Source organism: Capsicum annuum, chromosome 7, assembly GCF_002878395.1.
Source record: "Capsicum annuum cultivar UCD-10X-F1 chromosome 7, UCD10Xv1.1, whole genome shotgun sequence".
Classification (NCBI taxonomy): domain Eukaryota; kingdom Viridiplantae; phylum Streptophyta; class Magnoliopsida; order Solanales; family Solanaceae; genus Capsicum; species Capsicum annuum.
In genome coordinates, this window is record NC_061117.1 from 135,159,367 (window position 1) to 135,180,271 (window position 20,905).

Below are 20,905 nucleotides of genomic sequence, written 5' to 3' on the forward strand. Positions count from 1 at the left end.
GATTGGCCAAATTTTGATGGTGCTCTGGGTAAAGTAAGGAAAAGAAGAGAGTTGTGGTTGACAGGGAAGAAGAGGTTGAGAGAATCTTAAGTTTTGCGATGATATTAATTGTGCCACAAAGTTAAATCAAGAGTTGTTCGAGAGGTCACACAAGTTATAATAGAGTTAGCTTTTAATTTATCTTTACAATTTCACCTTTATTTTATTTTGATTTGTTTTTTGCATATTAGGTAAAGTTCGAGTACCCAAAATCTAAGCTAAGGAGCATGGTGAAAGCTTGAGTGGAGAGTTCTCCAGCTCCTATGATGGAAAGTTTTGATAATGGCATATTGCTAGACAGACCTAGAGGCCTCAAGGAATTTTACTATCCCTTGTTCTTAAATTTATATTCTGTGGGGATATAACATATTTTCAAGTGTGGGATCGGAATCTTTCAATTTAGCCAAGTGTATGCGGTTATGCAAGTAATAAAGTGCCTTTTGCCAGCCAAATATTGATCCCACAAGGACTTGCAATTTAGCCAACAATTCAATTCTTGTAATACTATAAAAATTAAACAAGTGCAATTCTGTGAGACCCCGCAAAACTTCAACCAATTTATTTTTGACTCTCTTACGTGCATAATGACAACTTTTGATTTTAATTATGTTTAGGGATGTTAAGAGGGTGTTTTGGGAAAGTGTTGGAATTTTTAGAAGGGGTTTGGGGTTATTTTAAGACCCCGAGGCAATAAGCCTCCTTGATAGTGATGTGCCATAGAGGATAACCTCTGCAATAAGGGTGTGGCATAGAGGTTTTCCTCTATGATAGTAGTACGCCACACCGCTATGTTAATTTCACCCAATTTATTATTTTTCATCTTAGAGAGGGGGATTTTTGGTCATTTTTATTTTAAAAACATCTTAAATATTTCCCCAACCACAAAAAAACCCCAATTTATAAAATTTCACATTGCTCCTCCCTTCTCTAACTCTCAAGATAAGAGCATTCAAGGGTTTTATAATAATTTCATTCTCCGTGCTCCAAACTTTGGATTCTCTTTGAGTTTTCCTATATTTCAAGCATGTTGCTCATCCCTAGCTTGTACTTTATGTTATGGCATCTATTTAATCAATATTCATGTGTTTTAATTGATAGTTTAAATTGGGTTGAGAGGTTTTGATTGTGACTACTTGAATTTATTTTCCCATGGTTTAAATGGATTATTCATGTTATAATTTATGGTTTTGGGGATTGAATTGATGCATTTTTTAATGGTTGGAATAAAGGACATGTGTTTCCCCAAATTGGATGAATTTTGGCTTGATGATTGCATTAACCTCAATCCACCTTATAAGCTTGATTTTGAGTATGGATATTTGTATGCTTTAACTTGTTTTTGAACTCATTGCATTTTATTGAATGATAAATAGATATAAATGGATTTGGATGGCCTTGGTGGCCATGGCTTAGATTTTAAATAGACCTTAGGAGTCAATTTGGTTATATGGACTCGTTTCGCAGAACTAAATTCACTTGCAAGCATTAATTGTATGACAATACCAAATTGAAAAATTCCCTAAAAAATGAATCTTCGCTTAATGATTATTTTATGTGCAAAGTTTTATAATTTGTGCTTAAAGGGAATTATGTAGCTCATCGTGAAGTTGTAGGTCCCAAGGATATCAACATTGAAAACCATGTTTGCCAATATTGGGGTCCCTGTGACCTTGTGCTTGGTGTAAACATTATATATATATATATATATATATATATATATATATTTTAGGAGGGCTATGGCCTTGGTGTCCTTAGACTTTTCTTCTATTTTCCTTAGTTCATATGGCTAACATGCACTAGGGCCCTTCCAGTAGGGGAAGTGGGACCTATATAACCCATAGGTGCCTTTAGGACAGAGCGAGCTACACAGTTCAGGTTAATATTATAAACACTCATATTCATGTCCCTTATCTCTATCCTGGCAACCTATATATATATATAAATGTTGTGCATATGGTTTTGACTGGTTCTTGGCAAGGCATTATTATCACTTTCCCTGAGTTATATGCCAGTATTTACCCCCACTAACCATCCCTAAACGCTATATCATTTCATGATGTAGGGTCCAAAGGGTTTTTTGTTACTTCTATGCAGCGTTAGGTGTTTTAATATTCCTGTGGATCTACTGTGAAGTGGTGAGCCTTCATCTTTTGGAAAGCCATGTCATTTCACATGTTTTCTTTATTTATTAGTATTTCTTTTTAATTTAGCATGTCCCACTTAGTTTAGTATTCTGATTTTAGAGGCTTTTGAGGACAAGGGTGAGATTGGTTGTTTGTTTTGATTCTTAGAAATTTTGTTTAGTTTATCTATCTTTTCTATTATTAGTTTTAGTTGGCTTCCACTTTTTACATTTATGTGCTCTTGAGCTTAGGCTAAGGGGGTGGTCTGCGGACCACGATGAGCTTGAGATACCCATCATGGCCAGGCTCGGGGTCAGGTCATGATAAACTTGGTATCAGAGCATGATTTAGGGTTGTTGGATATCCACAAAGCCATGTTGAATAGTGTCCCTTATATGGGTGTGTAGCGCGCTACACTTATAAGGGGAGGCTACAAGGCATTTAGGAATCTTACCCTTTCATGTGTTCTATTTTGGGCTATAGGGTCTAGCTATCTTGAAACTTCTCTAACTCCTAGATAACTCATATTTCAAATCATACCTCTCAAAGATCTAATAGTCATAGAAACTTTGTTGGACCCTCTATCCTACTTAAGAAAAATATAGAGGGAATCCACCTTGCTTATGGAGTGAAGATCCAATCTACGGACCCAGCTCCTAACTGTACTACTCCACGTGGGGTTCCATTAGTCCCTACTAGTCCTCCTCAAACTTCTCAAGCTGGTGATACTTAAGCTCCATTACCTCATAGAGATATTTCTAATGCATAGTTCAATCAGTCTATTCATATTCTTGCATAAAATGGTAGAATCTTAGTCTCGTTAACCTGAACATATTAGTTTTGTTTCTAATTCATCAAGGTCACTCAGGTTGGCCAGTTTATGAAGTTTAATTCCCCAACCTTTACATGATCTAAGGTTACGAAAGATTCTTAGGGGTTTGTTGATGAGATAGAGAAAAATTGTAAAGATTATGGGTGCTACTGATTTATAGGGTGTGGATTTTATTGCCGATCAGTTGAAGGATATGGCTTACCAGTGGTATGAGGAGTGGGAATAAATGAGGGGTGTTGATGCCGAGTTAGCGATGTGGGATGAGTTTTTACGTATTTTTCTTGACCACTTCTTTCCTTAGGAGTTGAGGGAAGCTAAGGCCAAAGAATTGTGAACTTGAAGCAGGGTAAGATGAGTGTAAAAGAGTATGCCCTAAAATTTCAACATTGTCTCGTTATGCTTTGGAGTTAGTGTCTAACATAAGATCCAAATTGAGGAAGTTTACTTTTGGTTTATCCCATGACTTTGTGTGTGAGTATAAGGCTGCTATGTTGAATAATAATATGGACATCTCTAAGTTGGTGGTTTATATGCAGCAGATGAAGGATGATAAAAAAAAGCAAGTAGAGATGGGAGTGAGGGAAAATAAGAAGTTAGTTATTCAGAGCAGGGCGCAGGTCAGCATAATAGTGGGAGAGATGGTAGATAGTGGACCAAAAGGAATATTTGGGGAAATTCATATTCAACAACTTGTTTTCCTTATCCTAAGCCTTCTGGTCATCGTTATTTTCATGGTTGCAGTGGTTTTAAGGTACAGGGTGCCCAGTCTCAAGTTAGTGGAGCTCAGTCAGCCTTACCTTATCCTCTTTATCGATTTTGTACGCTGCTTCACCATGGTTATTATGATCAGGGGATAAATTGGTGCTATAATTATGGTCAGCTTGGTTAGCTACAATGAGATTGTCCTTTGTCCATGGTTTCCACTAAAGCTAATGAGGTCCTGATCACCATTTCTTTGGATCCGAAACCTAAGGCCACCACTTCAGGTACCAACACTTGCCAAAATTGTCTCTTTGCACTTGCTACTTATCAAGAATATGAGGCATCCCTAGATATTATTACTGGTTTGTTACAACTCTTCTATCATGATGTTTATTGTTTTCTTGATCCAGATTCACCTCTATATTATGTGACCCTTTATGCGGCTGTACACTTTGGTTTTGGTCGTAAAAATATTTTCGACCCCTTTTTATCTCTACTTCGGTGGGTGATTCTATTATTGCTTGAAAAATCTATAGAGGTTGTGTGGTATCCATTTTTTATAGGAAGATCGTGGGTTTGATTGAACATGATATGGTGGATTTTGATGTAATCTTGGGGATGGATTGGCTTTATTCATGCTATGCTTTTCTGGATTATAGGACCCAAAAGGTCAGTTTTCATTTCCCTAATAGATCGGTAATTGAATGGGAGGGGAGTTTGTTAGTACCCAAAGGGAAGTTTGTTTCCTATCTTAGAGCTAAAAAAATGATATCCAAAGGGTGCCTGTATCATCTAGTACAGGTTGAAGATTATAACTCTGAAAGTCCATTTTTGCAATCTGCCCCTATGGTTAATGAGTTTTCTAAAGTTTTTCCCGATGGTCTTCTTGGAATTCCTCTCAATAGAAATATAGTTTTTGGGATTGATCTTTTATCGGATATCCGTCCTATTTTCATTCCTCCTTATAGAATAGATCCAACCGAGCTAAAGGAGCAATCGAAGGATCTTCTTGATAAGGGTTTCATTTGTCCTAGTGTTTCTCCGTGGGATGCTCCTGTACCTTTTGTGTGAAAAAGGATAAGTCTCTTTGGATATGTATAGACTATGGTCAGCTAGAAAGGTCACAGTGAAAAATAAGTATCCTCTTCCTAGGATTAATGATCTTTTTGACTAGCTTTAGGGTGCTTGGTGTTTCTCTAAGATTGTTCTTCGTTTAGTCAACCATCAGTTGAAAATTAGGGAGGTTGATATTCCCAAGACTACTTTTTGAACCCGGTATGACCATTGTGAGTTTTGTTATGTTATTTAGGTTGACTAATGCTTCAGCTGCTTTCATGGATCTTATAAATCCGATGTTCAGGTATTTTTTGGATTTATTTGTTGTAGTCTTCATTGATGAAATCTTGGTGTACTCTAAGAGTGAAGAGAATCATGCCAATCAACTTGAATTGTGTTGCAGACTCTTAAGGACCAAAAGTAATATGCTAAATTTTCTAAGTGTGAATTTTGGTTAAGTACTGTGACTTTTCTTGGGCATGTTGTTTTCAGTGAGAGGATCAAGATGGATCTACAGAAAGTTAAGGCAGTTAAGAAATGACCTAGACCCACGACTCTAATCGATATTAGGAGCTTCTTCGGCTTGGTTGGGTATTATAGGAGGTTTGTGGAGAGTTTCTTGTTTATTTTTGCTCCGCTGACAATGTTGACTCAGAAAAAGGTTAAGTTTTTGTGGTATGATGCTTGTGAGGGTAGTTTTGATATGTTGAAGGATAAGTTGACTTTTATTCTAATTTTGACCTTGCTCGAGGGTACTGAGGGGTTTGTCGAGTATTAAGATGCATCTCGTGTAGGATTAGGTTGTGTATTGATGCATCATGGTAACGTTGTGGCTTATGCTTCTGGCATCTTAAAGTTCATGAAAGGAATTATCTGATTCGGAATTATCTGAATCATGATCTAGAGTTGGCAGCTGTAGTTTTTACTTTGACAATCTGGCACCATTATCTGTATGGGGCGCATATAGATATTTATTCAAACCATAAGAGCCTACAATATGTGTTTACTCAGATAGATTGGTGAAGGATATTCACAGGTTTGCTAATTTAGGAGTTTATTTCTTAGACTCTGAGGATGGAAGAGTGATTGTTCAGGAAGTGGTTAAATCATCTCTCGGTGCTGAGGTGAAGGAGAAATAGACTTTTGATCTGATTGTTCAGGAACTGGTTAAATCATCACTTGGTGCTGAGGTGAAGGAGAAATAGACTTTTGATCCCATACTTATGCAGATTAAGGCTGACGTGGGATAGCAAAAGTTTATGGATATTGAGATTGGAGGAGACGATATTCTAAGGTATCAAGGAAGGTTGTATGTTCCTGATATAAATGGGATGCAGGAAAAGATTTTGACTGTGGCTCATGAATCTCGATATACAATTCATCTCGGTTCAACTAAGATGTACAATAACTTAAAGGAAATCAACTGGTGCAATAATATGAAGATAGATGTGGCAAATTTTGTTGTTAAGTGTATTATTTGTAATCAAGTAAAGATAGAGCATTTGAGGCATGGTGGCATATCTGAAGAGATCATTACAAGAAAGGAGTGCTATGGGAACGCTTAGATAGCGATGGTTTAAGAATCGTTACCATAAACAATCTATGGCGATGGTTTTAACCTTCGCATATAGTTGTCTACTCTACTAAGACAAAAGTTAAATATAACCGCCGCGTAATACATATAACTGTCGCAATAAAATACTCTATGTCTACGATTGTAAGAACCATCGCTACAAACTATTTATAGCATGATTATTTTATAATGAAAAATAATATTTCCCAGAAATTTTCCCTCCAACGTTTTATTTACCCGCTTATTTTAATTATATTTATTAAAATACAAGTAAAAAATTGGTCTTAGGGTTTAGACAGCCCCATTTCTTCAATACTATCATCAGAGACCGCAACTGATACTCATCTTCTTCTTCTTCTTCTTCAATACTCATCAACTGTTCAAGGAATCGGGTTGTCCAAGTGAGAAAATTATTCAATTGAGAAAATTGTTAAGTGACCTTTGGTTTTCTTCATTCAATTTAGTTTGAATCGTTCATTGTACATGTATCTCTGTGACTGGGAAAGAAAAGAACTGATGGTTTTGGGTAAACAATTCACTTTATTTTCAGATTTTTTGTTGTTGTTTAACAATTAATAAGTAAGGAGTTTGGAGTGTATTTATGGCCTTTTTGAGTTAGCTTTCGATTGATTTTGGACTGAGATGTCTGTTTATTCATATCTTGGTGAAAAAGGATTTTTGATGAGTAAAGAAACTTGATTTATCTCTTTTCTTCAGGCTCTCCATACAATTTGTGAGATAAACCTTCAAGTTAAATAGGTTCACAGCCTTCTCCTGTTCTTCGTTTACCTGAAATGGCTGGTACCTCTGGATTTTTCTTTTGCAATTTTCTCCGTAGCCTCTTGTGATAAACTGAGCCTCCATGTGCAAGTAATTCCTTCCGAGATGGAGTTTCATCATATTGTTCCTCATGAAGGTGAAATGGATGGTAAAGAAGGAAGTGAAGATGGAAAGACCCCAGATCCACCTATTTGGACAAAGGTTTCCATTTACGCCATTTTCTTGATTCTTTGAGTGGTCTTCTAATTTTTCTGAATTCTTGCTAATTTTTTAATGTGATTTCCTATTCCTATATTATGCGCTTCTTTTCTAATCCAAGGAAGCCTATGATACTCTCCCTTGCGATGCCTGATACCAAGAAAAACCTCACTACCTTAGTGAAATCATTTAGTGAATGTCGTCCATTGAAGGAGCTTTCTAATCTTGTAAGTTTGAGTTTACACTAGTGGTATAGGTGAATTGCCTGATTTTATAGGACGGGAGGCTAAACTAGCAGTCCGATTGATGTTTCCACCTTTCCTTCTTTTGTGCAGACTTGGATAAATGGTAATCGAGATAATATCGATGAAATGTCCAACCCCAATTCATCATCACTTCTTCTTTCAATATTGAAGATGATAGATAGGTATGATCTTTAGGGTCCAGTAGCTTATCCTAAACACCATAAGTAGTCCGATCTTCCTGATATTTATCATCTTGCAGCAAAGACTAAGCTACTGTGTGTCATTTTAATTCGAAGCGCATAGTTCCTTTACTTGTTTACTTGTATTGATTGATCGTACACGTAGGGTGTGGCACTTCTTTGTTGAATATGTTCCAAGTTTATATGTATTAGTGTTTAATTTTTATTTCCAATAGGTAATATATGGAAAGTATCCCAAGGTAGATGAAACATTACTTTGTATTTTATCAGCTCATCATTACTCATTTTATGGACGAGTGAGTAGATTATACCAGGACAGAAACCACAGGATGATGTTACTTGCCGATTAGATAAGTAATGATTTTTAGTCATTGTGAAAGATGAATATAGAAATCAATTTAATACCAACATTGAAACAGAAATTAGATTTAGGATGTCTAATAGGCCATGTGGACTTGAGTATTGAACTACCTGAAAGCCATTATTTGGGTTTCCAGTTTAGAACATGGAAAAAACTATTTGGCACCTCTTCCTCATATTTCGTGTGATATAAAGAGAATGGGTTTAACTTATCTCTTTTTCTCATGTGCCCACCTGAAGACACAACCAATTAAACGGATAAACAAAAAGGGCCAGAGCCAGTAGGATTATCTCATGATAATGGAAACAAAAGAGCAACTCTTATTAGTATGGCGTAAGAAACCTTCATGGCTTCCCAATCATGAAATAAAAATATGGGCAAATAGTTCTAGATAATGTTCTCAAAGTTGGTTCAGCTATTTCTAGAAATATGCATAGAACAGGGGTGTTTGATCTGCTTTCATAGCCTCATTCATAGGTGTAGAAATACAGATATTTTGGCAACATGCTTGTATTCCCTTCATCTATTAGTGGCTTAGATAAAATAATTGATATACTTCTTTAATTTTCTTTCTTGTACAGGGTGTTTTTATTAATCAAGCGTTTATTGAGCCTTTTGGACTAACTTGGATTGAGGTATTATTCTTTTTCACTCAGTGGTTCGAGCATTAGTTAGTGATTTTGTTATTTTCATCATAAGTTTATGAGTCTTCTTTTTTGAACGGTTTTGGATGAGACGCCATATTTTTGTTATTGCAGTGGATTGCGATGCTAGCTCAAGACTCTCTACAAGTGTGAAAAAGATATTTGAGGCTGTAGAGAAGGAAAGGACAGAGGGTTCCATTGCATTTATCATGGATTTATCTTTCAATATATCAGAAGTACAGTCTTTCCTAGTTTCAGAGGGCATGAATCCTACTAATTTTGATGCTTACATATGCAATAGCGGTGGTGATCTCTATTATTCATCCTTCCACTCTAAATAAAATCCTTTTGTAGTTGACTTGTACTATCACTCACATATTGAGTATCGTTGGGGGGACAAAGGGTTGAGGAAGACTTTGGTGCGTTGGGCAGCTTCTATCATTGACAAGAAGGATAAAAATGAAGACCACATTATTGTTGAGGATGAAGACAAATCAGCTGACTACTGCTATACTTTCAAAGTCTGCAAGCCTGGGACAATACATTGACTAGTTTTCTCTATCTTTTGGTGTTCTTTTTTCCTTCTTAATTTCTCTTTTTTGACTTTTTATTCACACCTCTTGTCACCCTAGGGGCGGTTCAACGCAGTGCTACTGCGGCAGTAGCAAAAGCTTTCATATTTTATTATTTGAGAATCTGCTTTCACTAATGCTGGCTGCTAAATCAAGCTAGTTACTGGTTCATGCTTGTGCTAGATATTCTTTGAAATATCTGACATCTATTTCTTCCAAGCATCTGATGTTATAATGCAATTGCAGGTCAATAACATTTCTATTTACACTCTCATAAGTAATTGTTGTTTATTGATATTGCAGGTTCCTCCAGTTAAAGTACATAGAAAAATAATGTGAATTCAGGAACTTCGTTGTCATGCTGTTTATTGTAAAAATGGGAGTAAGATTAATATGATCCCTATGCTGGCATATCTGTCCCAAGCACTAAGGTAATATTTTTAGGTTCCCTGCCAGAAGGTTACTGGGATATCTCTGACAATTACTCTGTTTGAAGTTGTCACCTCTTGATTTTCAATTTGATGTATCTATGGTGCCTCTTGATTCAGAATCACACATTAAATATTTTGATTTTGTTTTTCTACACTTGCTAGTCAATTTTTGCTTTTTATGATTTTACTTATTTTGAGTTGGGGTCTATTAGAAACAACCTCTCTATCTCACATTTGAGGTAGTGGTATGGACTACATACACTTATGCTCCCCAAACCCAACTTGAGAAGAATATACTGGGTATGATGTTGTGTAGTTTGTTGCTCAACTTTAATTTTGTTTTTCTTATTGTTGTAGGTGATCATGACATAGAAGATGGCGGGAACGAAATTGATGAACTAGACCTGACCTAAGAGATCAATCACATTGGCTTTATGTTACGCTAGCTGTTGGAAACTTTGACCGAGTAGTTTCAAACTTCTTTTATTTTTGAACATTCAAAACATGTGTATGTTTTGGTTTTTTTGAATGGTCAAAAAATATTTGGTTTCTTATTGATTGACATTTTGGGAATTAATAGTTACTAGTACTCTTGATGATGAATATATATGTACATTTTATGTGTTATGGCAGCTTTATAAAATCATTGCAATAACATAATATAGTATTGTTGAATAGTGTAATAATAATTGTCCTAATAGCCTAAAATAACTATCCTAAAAACCTAAAATAACGGTCCTAATAACCAAAAATTAATTGTTGCAATAGCATATATATAGGGACGGTTTGTAGCCGTCTAAATAAACTAATAACCATCGCAACATAATATTTATAACAGTCCTATAACGTGTATATAGGGATGATTTGGAACCATCCCAACAGCTTGAAAATCATCGCCATATAGTCAATACAATAGCCACTACTAAAGATCTAGATATAGCCATGGTTTTTGTCATCGTCGTGTTTGATCTAGTGTAATGCCTTTAGTTGTATCAGGTGCTATAACTGTCGTGATATATTGGAGATAGTTTTGGTGTCTATGAAGACGGTATTAGAACCGTCCCATAGACCTTTTTTCTAGTAGTGCGATAGAGTTGCCCATGTGGATGTGGGTGTGGGAAGTGCTCAATATGGATTTCATTATGGGTCTTCCCTAATTATGCATCAGTATGATTCTATTTGGGTTATTGTGGATAGGATAACTAAGTCTGCTCACTTTTCTTCTGTGTAGACTAACTACTCAGGAGAGGATTATGGTAAGTTGTTCATTTAAGAGACAGTAAATTGCATGGAGTGCCAGTCTCTATCATTTCAAACCGAGATATACAATTTTCTTCTCACTTATAGAGTTCGTTCCACAAAGATTTGGGTACTCAGGTGAACCTTAGCACCGCTTTCCACCGTCAAAAGGATGGACAAGCAGAGCGTATTATTTAGACTTTGGAGAATATGCTAAGGTCATGTGTGATTGACTTTAAGGATAGTTGGGTTGACTATTTGCCTTTTATTGAGTTTTCTTATAACAACAGTTATGATTTTAGCACCAAAATGGCTCTTTTCGAGGCTCTTTATGGTAGGAGGTGTAGGTCTCCTATTAAATGGTATTGCAATACCCCGTATTAGTCTTAGCTCGGGTCATCCTATGACGTATGCATAAGAGGCTTAGAACCTGAAAATTTAGCTAAGTGTTGGGGACTTAGGGTTATTTTTGGCCTCTTAACTTTGATGATTTTTAAACTGATCTTCCCAACCCTGAGACGTAAGTTTTTGAGTTAATTCATGTTCGGGGGTGTAAGGAGCATGTCTTAAGGAAATTTCAGTTTTTTCGAATGAGGTATGGTCCGTGTTTGGATTTCAATTCTAGCAGCTCAACGCAATTGCACCACGTCGCGGTGGAATAGCGATGACATCACTGGCGTATCACGGTGATGGCCTAATCAGCGTCCCAGTTACGAATTTAAATTGCAGAAGGGTAGTCTTGTCTTTTCCCATTACCCCAATCCATATTAACACGGGATTTGATTTCAGTTATGGCATATTATGCACCAAATCCTTAATTTTACTTTCAAATAAACCCTAAGCTCTTCCCTAGTTCATCAAATTAAACCCCTTTCCTTTCAAGAAAAATCAAGAAAACAAGTTCCCAAATTCAAGAATTTCTAAGGAAGCTTAAGGAATTATGTTTCTTTTTAAGGATTTAAGCTTTTAAGGTATGTTAGATGTTCATTCATGGGTCCTTATCACCCATGGAGTCCAAGAACCCATTTTCAAGATTAAAGTCATGATTTTTACTTGATATTGTGAGTTATCTTCATGAAGCTATTATGAACTTGGATTTCAATTTATGTTTATCATATGGTTTGTTAGAATTAGCCTTGACACGTTTGAATGGTGCTTATTCATTTGTTAAATCTTAATCCATGGTTTTAGTATTGGAACTATTCTATTATTACATGTTTAAACTATTCCCATGCTTAAGCCCATGAATTCCAAGTGTTTGATGAAATGCCTAAATGATTGAGTTTGAACAATGACTACTTATTATGATTTTCAAAGCTTTAGTATGTCCTATTGTTATTGTTATCGAGTCCTGGGGGTTATGAATACCTAAAATTTAGTTGTTTACCTACTTTTCTATATCTATAGAATCATTTTGGTCATACTATGTGCAATATCATTCAATCAGTTAATACAATCAGGTTTTGATTTAGTTAAGCTTAGTCCAGTCTAGTGATCAATGTCAATTCAGTTAGGAGTAGGATTCAACACCGAGCAAAACTAGGGATGGGGGCATTTTTGCCAGGTTAAGGTTTGACCCTTTAGTAGCAATCCCAGAGTTACAGAACTACGTAGCTAACATAGGTTAAGATGTTTTCCTGCCAGTTTAGGGTTGACTCGAATCTCATGAGTACCCCTTCCAGATTAGGGTGACTCTTTAGTCTTTTAGAACACTAGTTTAGTAGATCCACACAGCCATTATCAGTACCCGTGGCATAGTACTGACACCCTTCCAACTGGGGTTATAGGTTGGACCCGATTAGTTTAGATTGGGACATGTCGGTTAGATGATACCTTCCACAGTCTCAGTCCAGTATTCATTATGATTCAGTTCAGGTTTGCATTGACCATAGCATACAATTATCAGATATTCAGTTAACAGGTTTCAGTATTTTAGTTTACAGACTATTTCAGAATCATGTTATATACTTGGTCATGCATTTTCAAATTTTACAACATTCACGCATTCATATCAGTTATTCAGTTACTTCATGCTATTCATTCAGTTAGTTATTACTCATGCACATAACCCATGCATATCAGCCTAACCTCATCTAGCATACCAGTACATTCAAAGTACTGACCGCTTACCCTTTTCTTGCGCTATGATTTCTCATATCTTAGGTTCGGACCCTTAAGTTCCCGACCGCACTTAGACATTCCACCGTATCAACAACAACAACAGTGGTGATTCCTTTTATTTCAAGGATTGATTATGCTTATTTCAGTGTTTTCAGTTTACTATTTAGTTGGACTTAGTTAGGCCTGTCTTATCAACTCTTTTTAGTCAGTTTTAGAGGATTTCAAACACTTTAGAAATTTAGTTAGTTTGTTATTAATTTTATCAGTTTTCAGACTGTTGTTTTTATACTTATGATTTAGAAATGTTTTGGCATTTAAAACCTTATTGAGTATTCAGTTATTTCACACATGTGTATTTTATTATTATTATTCCTTGCTCACAGTAGTACCAGCTCATGGGTTAGCTTATGGTCTTTCGGAATCGTAAGAACCGTTGTTGTGAATAGGGAGCAGCCTTTTGTCGTGACAAGACTTTGTATCAAAGCCTAAAGTTTTAAAGTGTCCTAGGGAGTCTGAAAGCCGCATTGAGTGTGAAGCACATCACACTTATGGACGAGAGGCTACAAGACATTTTAGGAAAAGTTTCCCTTCTTTCAGTATTCCTGTCGTGCGAATGAGCATGAGCTCTATTTAAAATCTCTTTCTAATTCAATCTTCTTTCTATTTGCAGAACATGCCTCCCAGAAAGACTAACGAAAGAAGAAACAAAAATTATCTCATACCTTCACTCATTCAGGAAAATCCCCTTAATGAGTATGTCTTTCATACCGAGTTCAGAGCTGCAGTCACTACTTTAGCTCACTCTGTAGTAGCTCAAAATAATCTGCAGGATACTGTCCCAGCAATTCCAGTGGTTAATACCACTGCAGCTACGATTCGGGACTTCACATGAGTGAATCCTCCTTTTTTTTGGGATTAAAGTCTGATGAGGATCTGCATGAGTTCCTTGATTTAGAGCAGAAGGTGATAGATATCATGGGTGTCACATCTAGTGAGAGTGCAGAGTTGGCTGCTTACTAGTTGAAGGATATAGCTCACACCTAGTTTAAGCAGTGGAAGGGGGATTGAGGCGTAGATGTAGGGTGTTGAATGGGAGGAGTTTGCTACAATATTTTTAGCTAGATTCTTTCCCTTAGAGTTAAGGAAAGCTAAGGTACTGGAATTTATTAATTTGAAGAAGGGGAGTATAAGTGTAAAGGAGTATTCTCTTAAGTTTTTTCAGCTGGCAAGGTATGCTCTTCATGTGGTGGCTGATAACAGATCTAGGATGAGCAAGTTTATGTCTGGTGTATCTAATAGTATGGTCAAGGAGTGTAGAAACTCAGTGTTTATTAAGGAGATGGATTTGTCTAGGCTTATGGTCCATACTTAGCAGATTGAGAAGGAGAAGGTTAAGGAGAAATAAAGAGAGAACAAAAGGTCTAGAATAGGTAGTTTCAACTTTGGTCAGCCAAGGTTAGAGGATGGAAATCATCCTCAGTTCCGTCAGAAATCTTTATCTCTAGCTTTATCTTCAGCTAGTGCGCCTATACCAAAGTTTAGAAATGATAATCGGGATAGGGCGCCATTCTCTAAATCCTAGAGCAGTATAAACAGTGGTTGTACAAATCCTTTTTTCCAGAAATATGGTAGAAACCATCTAGGTGTGTGTAGGGCTGGCAGTGATGTATGTTTTAGGTACGGCAAGCCAAGCTATAGAATTAGGGAATGTCCCAGGATGGGTCCGCAAAGTCAGCATAATCGTCCTTCAGCTCCAGTCAGTCACCCGACTCAGCAGGGTGCCGCATCCAGTGCAACCAGTGGGAAGCGCCCAAATCGAATATATGTACTTCAGTCCCGACAGGACTAGGAAAATTCTCTTGATGTAGTTATGGGAACATTACAGGTCTTTCATTTATATGTTTATGATTTGTTAGATCCTGAAGCTTCTTTTTCTTTTATAACCCCCTATATAGTTGTCAACTACGAAGGCCGAAACCTTAACAACTTCTTTCTCAGTATCTACCCTAGTAGGTAAGTCTATCATAGCCCGATGGGTATACAGAAACTGCTCGGTTATAGTATCCCAAAAAGTCACTTCAGTAGACCTTGTGGAGTTAGAGAGGACAAATTATGATGTCATTCTCGGCATAGATTGGCTCCACTCATGCTATGTAAAGAGTTGATTGTAGAAACAGAGTTGATCATTTCCAGTTTTCGAATGAACCAATCCTTGAATGGAGGGGTAATACTTCAGTGTTTAGGGGTTAGCTTGTTTCGTACCTTAGAGTAAGAAAAATAATATCCAAGGGGTGTGTTTACCATCTTGTTCAAGTCAAAGACTCTAGTTCAAAAACTCCCAGTCTTGAGTCAGTCTCAGTAGTAAGTGAATTTCCTGATGTGTTCCTTGAAGATCTTCTCGGAGTTTCTCTCAAAAGGGAGATTGACTTTGGAATAGACCTCTTTCAGATACCCAGCATATCTCTATTTCTCCCTATAGAATGGCTCGAGCTGAACTTACGGAATTGAAGGAACAGTTGAAAGATCTATTAGATAAAGGTTTCTTCAAGCCCAGTGTCTCCCTATTGGGCGCTCTAGTCCTTTTCATGCGAAAGAAAGACGGTTTCCTTAGAATGTACATCGATTACCGTCGGTTGAATAAAGTCACAATCAAGAATAAGTATCCACTCCTCATAATGGATTAATTATTCGACCAACTTTAGGGTACTAGTTATTTCTCTAAGATAGACCTTAGATCCAGCTATCATCAGCTTAGAGTCAGAGAATGTGATATTCCAAAAATAGCTTTTAGAACTCGGTATGGTCACTTTGAGTTTCTAGTTATGTCCTTTGGTCCAACAAATGTCCCAATAGCTTTCATAGACTTGATGAATAAAGTGTTCAAGAAGTACTTGGATATGTTCATTATAGTCTTTATTGATGATATTCTTGTCTATTCCCGTAATGAAAATGATCGTGCAGACCATCTCCGAATTGTATTGCAAACTTTTAGAGCCCATAAGTTATTTTCCAAATTCAGTAAGTTCAAATTTTGGCAAAGATCAGTAGCTTTCCTTAGCCATATTATCTTGGTGATGGTATTAGAGTTGACCATCAAAAGACTGAAGCAATGAGAAACTGGCCCAGCCTCATCTCTCCGTCAGATATCAGGAGTTTCTTGGGTTTGGCTGGCTATTATCGATGGTTTGTTGAAGGGTTTTCATCTATTTCATCCCCCATGTCTTGATTGACACAGAAGAAACTCAAGTTTGAGTAGTCCGATTCTTGTAAAAAGAGTTTTTAGGAGTTGAAGACTCGACTCACCTCAACCCTAGTTTTGACCTTGCCAGATGGTTTAGATAGGTTTATTGCATATCCTATGCCTCTAGACAACTTAAACCCATGAAAAGAATTATCCTACCCATGATCTTGAGTTAGCAGCTATTGTTTTTACCCTAAAAATTATGAGGCACTATTTTTATGAGGTTCATGGATCACAAAAGCTTACAGTATGTGTTTTTGCAGAAAGATTTAAATCTCCATCAGAGAAGGTGATTAGAATTGTTGAAATATTATGATATGAGTATTTTGTATCATGTGAAAAAGGCTAATATAGTGGCAGATGCCCTCAATAGATTAAATATGGGTAGTGTTACTCATGTAGAAGATGAGAAGAAAAAGTTAGTTAGGGAAGTGCATCATATTTCTAGATTAGGTGTTCGGTAAGTCGATTCAGCTGAGGGTAGTGTATGGGTTCAGAATAGTTTGGAATCTTCTTTGGTTGCCGAAGTGAAAGAGAAACAACATAGGGATTCCAGTCTTGTTAAGCTGAAGGAATCAATTAGAGATTAGAAGGTAGAGGTTTTCTCCCAAGAAAGAGATAGTGTGTTGCAGTGTCAGTGTAGGTTGTGTGTGCCATATGTTGATAGGTTGACACAGCGAATCCTTGTAGAAGTGCATGGTGCACGATACTCTATTCACGTAGGGACCACTAAGATATACCATGATTTGAGGGAAATCTATTGGTGGAGTGGAATAAAGATGGATATTGTAGAGTTCATAGCTAAGTGCTCAAATTGTCAGCAGGTTAAGGTTGAACACCAAAACCCTAGTGGTATTTTGCAGGAGTTCAACATTCCCACTTGGAAGTGGGAAGAGTTGAACATGGATTTTGTGACAGGATTTCCCTATTCGCATCGTCAACATGACTCGACATGGGTTATCATAGACAGAATGACCAAATCAGCTCATTTCTTACCAGTTCATACTTCTTATATAACGGAGGAATACGTAAAGCTCTATATTAGAGTGTTGGTTAGGTTACATAGAGTCCCACTATCTATCATTTTAGATAGAGGTACTCAGTTTATCTCTCACTTTTGGAAAGCTATTTAGAATGGTTTTGGTACTCAAGTTCATCTCAGTATAGTCCTTTGCCCTGAGATAGATAGTTAGGAAGAGAGGACCATTCATACCCTAGAGGACATATTGAGAGCATGTGTTATCAACTTTATAGGTAGTTGGGATGATTACTTGCTACTGATTGATTTTCCCTACAATAATAGTTATCAGTCCAGTATTCAGATAGCTCTATTTGAGGCTCTCTATGGAAAGATATGTAGATCTCTTATTGGTTGGTTTAAGGTAGGTGAGACTATATTGATTGGGCCATATTCAGTGTTTGATTCCTTGGGAGAAAGTTTAGTTGGTTAGGAAGAGGCTTAAGACAACCCAAAACCGATAAAAATCGTATGCAGATATGAGAAGAAGAGATCTTGAGTTTAAGGTTGGAGATTTAGTATATTTGAAAATCTCTTCCATGGAGGGAGCAAAGAGATTTGGCAAAAAAGAGAAGCTTAGTCCCTGATATGTAGGGCCTTATAGGATCTTGAGTCATTTGGGAAAGGTAGCCTGCGAGCTTGAGTTGCCTACAGATTTGGCATCAGTGCATCCAATGTTCTATGTCTCGTTGCTAAAGAAGTGTATTGGTGACCCAGCTATAGTAGTTCCTTTAGAAAGTATGGGTGTTCAGGACAACCTTTCTTACGATGAAATCCTAGTTGAAATCCTTGATCATCAGACTTGTAGACTAAGGAACAAAGAAGTTCCCTTGGTCAAAGTTCTTTGGCGAAATTCGTCCGTTGAGGGAGCCACTTGGGAAGCAGAAGCAGACATGTGTACTAAGTACCCTCATATTTTCTCCACAAACTCAGACTCAATTTAAGGTAATAGTTTTCCTTAGATTATCTCTTTTCTATTGTTAGTTCCATCAGTATAATCATCTTTCTGTCATTGCATGCATTCACCAATTAGTTCAGTCATATATCATGTTTTAGAATCAGTTATGTAACCATGTTTGCAGTTATGCATGTTCAATATGTGATTTTAGTTTCCTCAGTATTCTCACCTTAATTAGCCTCACTCGAGGATGAATGTTTCCAAGGGGGAGGGAGATATTATAATACCCCGTATTAGTCTTAGCTCAGTTCAGCCCATGGCGTATGCATAAGAGGATTAGAACATGAAAATTTTGCTAAGTGTTTGGGACTTAGTGTTATTTTGTCCTGTTAACTTTGATGATTATTAAAGTGATCTTCCCGACCCCGAGAGTAATTTTTTGAGTTAATTCATGTTCAGTGGTGTAAGGAGCACGTCTCGGGGAAATTTTTGATTTTTCCGATGAGGTTTGGGACGTGTTTGGATTTCAATTCTAGCAGCTCAATGCGATTGCACCGCATCGTGATGGAATAGCGATGGCATTACTGGGTGTCACAGTTATGAATTTAAATTGCAGAAGGACATTCTTGTCTTTTCCCATCGCCCTAATCCATAATAACATGGGATTTGGCTTCAGTTAAGGCATATTATGCCCCAAATTCCCAATTTTACTCTCAAATAAACCCTAAGGTCTTCCCTAGTTCATCAAATTAAACTCTTTTCCTTTAAAGAAAAATCAAGAAAACAAGTTCCCAAATTCAAGAATTTTTAAGGAAGCTTAAGGAATTGTGTTTCTTTTCAAGAATTTAAGCTTTTAAGGTATGTTAGATGTTCATTCATAGGTCTTTATGACCCATGGAGTCCAAGAACACATTTTAAATATTAAAATTATGATTTTTACTTGATATTGTGAGTTATCTTCATAAAGCTATTATGAACTTGGATTTGTATTTATGTTTATCATGTGGTTTCGTTGGAATTAGCCTTGACACGTTTGAATGGTGCTTGTTCGCTTGTTAAATCTTTATCCATGATTGTAGTATTGCAATTATTCTATTATTATATGTTTAAACTATTTCCATGCTTAAGTCCATGAATTCCAAGTGTTTGATAAAATGCCTAAATTATTGAGTTTGAACCATGACTACTTATTATGGTTTTCAAAGCTTTAGTATGTCCTATTGTTATTATTATCGAGTCCTGGGGGTTATGAATACCTAAAATTTAGTTGTTTACCTATCTTTCAGTATCTACAGAATGATTTCAGTCATACTATGACTAATATCATTCAATCAGTTAATACAATCTGTTATGGGTTCAGTTATAGTCCAGTCTGGTGATAAATGTCAGTTCAGTTGGTAGTAGGATTCAGTACTGAGCGAAACCAGGGATTGGGTTATTCTTACCAGCTTAGGGTATGACCCTTTAGTAGCAATCCTTGAGTCACAGATCTACGTAGCTACCGTAGGTTGAGATGTTTTCCAACCAGTTTATGGTTGACTCGAATCTCATGAGTACCCCTGCCAAATTAGGGTGACTCTTTAGTCCTTCAAGACACCAATTTAGTAGTTCCACACATCCATTGTCAGTACCCGTAGCATGGTACTAACACCCTTCAAACTGGGGTTACAGGTTGGACCCCGATTAGCTCATAATGGGGCATATCTGTTAGATATTAACTCCCATAGTTTCATTCTAGTATTCGGTATAATTCAGTTCAGGTTTGCAATGACCATAGCATACAATTATCAGATATTCATTTAACAAGTTTCAGTATTTTAGTTTACAGGCTATTTCAGAATCATATTATATGCTTGGTCATGTATTCTCAGATTTTATAGCATTCATGCATACATATCAGTTGTTCAGTTACTTCATGTTATTCATTCTATCAGTTATAACTCATGCACATAACCCATGCATATCAGCCTAACCTCATATAGTATACTAGTATATTCAAAGTACTGATCGCATACTTATTTATTGTGCTATGATATCTCATATAATAGGTTCAAATCCTTAGGTTCCCGACCACACTTAGATATTCCAGCACATCAGTAGCATCAACACTGGTGAGTCCACATATTTCGAGCATTGATTATCTTTATTGCAGTATTTTCAGTTTAGTAGTCAGTTGGAGATAGTTAGGGCCTATCCCATCAACTTTTATTCAGTTAGTTTTAGAGGCTTTTAGACAATTCAGACAGTCTATCAGTTTGTCATTACTTTTATCAGTTTTCAGGTAGTTATTTTTAGACTTATGATTCAGAAATGTTTTAGTATTTAAAACCTTATGGTGTATTCAGTTATTCTGCACAGACATATTTTACTATTGTTATTCAGTTCTCATAGCAGGTACCAATTCATAGGTTAACTTATAGTCTTTTGGGACCGTAAGCACCATTGTCACAACTAGGGCATAGTCTTGGGTCATGATAGTTTGAGGTAGGTGATACGAGGTTGTTTGGTCCTAACTTAGTTCACGAAGTGATGGAGAACGTGAAGGTAATTATAGAAAATCTTAAGACAACTTAAAGTTGCCAAAAATCTTATGTAGATATGAGGTGAAGGGAGTTGGATTTTGAAGTAAGCC

The 20,905-nt window shown here is 36.6% G+C and overlaps 1 long non-coding RNA gene across 4 annotated transcripts; it reads left to right on the forward strand.

The window, feature by feature from the left end:
• Positions 1-6,579: 6,579 nt before the first annotated feature.
• LOC107855618 lies at positions 6,580-10,383 on the forward strand. 4 transcript variants are annotated; one of them, XR_007057640.1, is made up of 7 exons: positions 6,602-6,851; positions 7,043-7,306; positions 7,425-7,530; positions 7,639-7,730; positions 8,691-8,744; positions 8,868-9,756; positions 10,114-10,383. It is a non-coding gene; the product is annotated as an uncharacterized LOC107855618 (long non-coding RNA). The 4 variants fall into 4 exon arrangements; XR_001670298.2 differs by lacking the exons at positions 7,425-7,530; positions 7,639-7,730 and having other exon boundaries at positions 6,580-6,726; XR_001670299.2 differs by lacking the exons at positions 7,425-7,530; positions 7,639-7,730 and having other exon boundaries at positions 6,605-6,851.
• Positions 10,384-20,905: the final 10,522 nt, after the last annotated feature.